Here is a 3282-nt window from a genome sequence, read left to right as displayed (position 1 = left end):
GATGCTGCGGAGTGTGTATCCAACGCCCTGAATGGTGAGTGCGCTGAAAGTTGATATAAATGTATGACAAAACAAATAGAGCTCACAAGTGTGCACCCTTGGTCGCACTATGGAACGGAAAGGGAAAGGAGGAAGATGATGTGTTTAATTGCGTGATAAGGAGCATTGGCAGAGAGGAAAGTTTGGTGCGCGTGTGTGTCAGTGTACATGTCAGCGTGTGTGTTGGTGTGTATAAAGACCAACTGCGAAGAGCCGAGAAACGCAGAAAAAGACACCAGAGGGCAGCAGGAGCTCCTTTGTCCTCTGGATTCCCCTTCTCCTCATGCGGACGAGTCTGTGGCTCGAGGATCGGCCTTAACGCCCACGAGAAGTGGCACCAACGGCAACGACAAGATCCTGGATAGAAACGACTGAAATGGGCTTCCTCCGTAGGGTGGCTGGGCACACCCTTAGAGATAGGGTGAGGAGCTCGGTCACCAGGGAGGAGCTCGGAGTAGAGCCACTGCTCCTTCATTTCGAGAGGAGTCAGTTGAGGTGGTCCCCTGGACGCCTCCCTAGGGAGGTGCTCCGGGCATGTCCCTCCGGGAGGAGGCCTCGGGGTCGACCCAGGACACGCTGGAGAGACTATGTCTCTCGGCTGGCTTGGGAACGCCTCGGGGTCCCACCGGAAGAGATGGAGGAGTTGTAGGGGTGAGGGATGTCTGGGCGTCTCTACTTAGACTGCTGCCCCCGCAACCAAGCCCCAAATAAGCGGCAAAAAGTTGAGGGATAGACATTACATGTTCATTATATTTCTACTCAGAAGGAATCATGAGCCCTTCCTTATTCCTGAGGGTCAGCTAGTGGTAGCTCTTATCAAAAGATGCAGCTTTAGCATCCGTCACCAGGCTACCACGGCTCACACACCACAAGACAGCATCGTTAAACCGTGTCTCAAAACAAACCCTGAAATATATATATGTCAGAGCATTGTCCACAAGGCCACCAAAACATGTGGGCAAATAATTGTGGTCACACACGAGAGCAGGAATGTTGGCGAACGGGGATGGGAGGTCTGGAGAGATGCCAGTTCCCCCCCATTAGCTCAGGAGCTCTAACTCAAGCATGTTGTTAACACTAATGTGTAAACCAGTCCCTTTAACGCCCCCAACAATCTTTTTATTAGATTAGAAAAAAGACAAAGGCCACACCTTTAAGTTTCAAGTCCAACATTTTATTTACTTTGAAAATATCAGTTCCAAACATATTTCAATGAAGTTTATATCGTTCTTCAATCACCTCCATCCTAATCATGTCTTTTGTCACAGAGAGCTGCAAAGAGAAAGAGAATGATACAAATCAGTTGTGTCTGAAATCCCACGTCTCCATTTGATGATTCAGACAGGTTTAGGGTCACTCACTGTCCTCGGGGTCGTAGATGAAGTCTGGTTCTCCTGTGAAACCAAGACACCTGGCCTGCTTCATGGCATGTGCCAGTTCATGGTGCTTGATATGATTTTCTTTAGCTAGAGACAGAAATAAAAAAACAGATTAAAATAAAGAAATGTTTCACATTACAAAGGACGTCTTTTCTTTTCTCTTCATCTTACCCATCAGGTAAAATGCCCGATAGCTTTCCACCTCTGCAATGGTTTTTGGCTCATCAATGTTCATGATATGGATTAAATTATTGTTGGTCCTGCTGTCCACGGTATAGAGCAGACACCCCTCACAGGTGGGCAGGGAATGGTACGTGCAGGTGAAGTTGGACTCTGACAAACACAAACATTTCCATGTGAAGCAGACATTGTTCCAGTGACTCAAATGAAGGCGGATAGGTTTACTTGAACAGCAGAAGACAAGTGTTTACGGTAGTTTTAGAGCCATGCGAGCAGCTCTGTTGGTCCAGTGTTTTGAGCTACATGTTATGATCAGTGTGGTCATGTGCTCAAAGGTACAATGCCAACAGGTTTGTGTAAATTGGAATATTGTTCTTCACGTTTCACATTTCATGCTGCAAAGAGGAAGTGTGTTCTTCGCTTTGTTCTCACTCAGAAAAACATCTTTCTGTTAAAGTGATCAACATGGGGAATAGCTTTCATGTTGAAGTTAAAACAATTCAGTATGACGGTAATTGGAAAGTCACACTGACACAAACTCTTCTTTGTGTGTCAAAATGTTTCAGAACTGACAAGTTAAAGACCCTGAAATTATATCACTTTGGCACCTAAACCATCTTGTTCATTTTTTTTGTGAAACTCCAGTTTGCCTTTTATCTCGTTGGTCAATATTGGACAACAGAGGCCTTTCTATGGATCAGTTGTGACATTTGTTTGGACAAACTCAGATCACTGATTAACAGAAATAACATTGTCGAGCTCCATTATCAAAAGACATTGGTGACTTACTGTCAGTTAAAGCACTGTTGGAATGAACAGTTACAGGGTGGGATCCATACTTGCAATGTGTAGGACTGGAGGAAAAGACAGTAGAAAAGACAAGTTCAGACACTTCATTGTAGAAGAGAATATGTGGAATAAAAAACCTGTTTGGGACTGGAACAGTCCAAAGTAAGTGTTACAAAGGATGTGCATATTTGAAACCAACATCAGGAGAATTTGCATGAACAACAACGAGTCTGTCCTCAACCAACAAATATCAAATATCTATCTTTCAACAACTGTGTTCTTATCTTAATGATGTTGTTCTTGTGACCAGTGAGCTTATGCCTCAGTCTTCTAGCATGAGAGCATGCATGAAGCCATCAAGTCAACACTTGTTTTCTTTAAATACTTCATCATTTCAAAAAATAATAATTTTGCCATGTTGTTCTTGGCTCCTCGAGTTTAGTTCTGGTTGAACTCTAGGACATACTGTTTCTTCAAAGATTTGATCTATAAGGCGACTGGTCTTATTTGAACTGCTGTTTAAAGGAACAACACTGAATTTAAAGCAGCATCCATGCCAGGCTTGGATAGAAATCTCCATGTGAGTAGTTACTGACCCAGCATAGAAAAAGGTCACTTGATGTGCAATGAGGATGCATCTCAGGTGTTGTCTGGAGTCATCTGCGTAACAGTTGATCTGCTTGTAATGGTTATGAATGAAGCATGGAGGAGTATACTCATACTCACTGCCTGATCCCAATATCCTGAACAAATTCCTTGTGGTTTGCTGATGTCTGAATGAAGTCTATCCACTGGCTCCGGGTTGTCTTAAACAACTGTCTGTGTGGATCACTAGTAATCCAACCCATGATGAAGATCCACCTGCCATAACTCTGCAAACAAACAAAGTCAATAA

General features: G+C 43.8%; 1 long non-coding RNA gene across 1 annotated transcript; it reads right to left on the bottom strand.

Moving 5' to 3' along the window:
* Positions 1 to 1380: 1380 nt before the first annotated feature.
* Positions 1381 to 2433, bottom strand: LOC306833154. The gene is made up of 3 exons (XR_013780313.1): positions 2388 to 2433; positions 1590 to 1751; positions 1381 to 1505 (listed from the first exon to the last, which is right to left on the bottom strand). It is a non-coding gene; the product is annotated as an uncharacterized lncRNA (long non-coding RNA).
* Positions 2434 to 3282: the final 849 nt, after the last annotated feature.

Source organism: Symphodus melops (genome assembly GCF_947650265.1).
Source record: "Symphodus melops genome assembly, chromosome: 12".
Classification (NCBI taxonomy): domain Eukaryota; kingdom Metazoa; phylum Chordata; class Actinopteri; order Labriformes; family Labridae; genus Symphodus; species Symphodus melops.
This window is presented reverse-complemented; position numbering and strand designations above follow the sequence as displayed.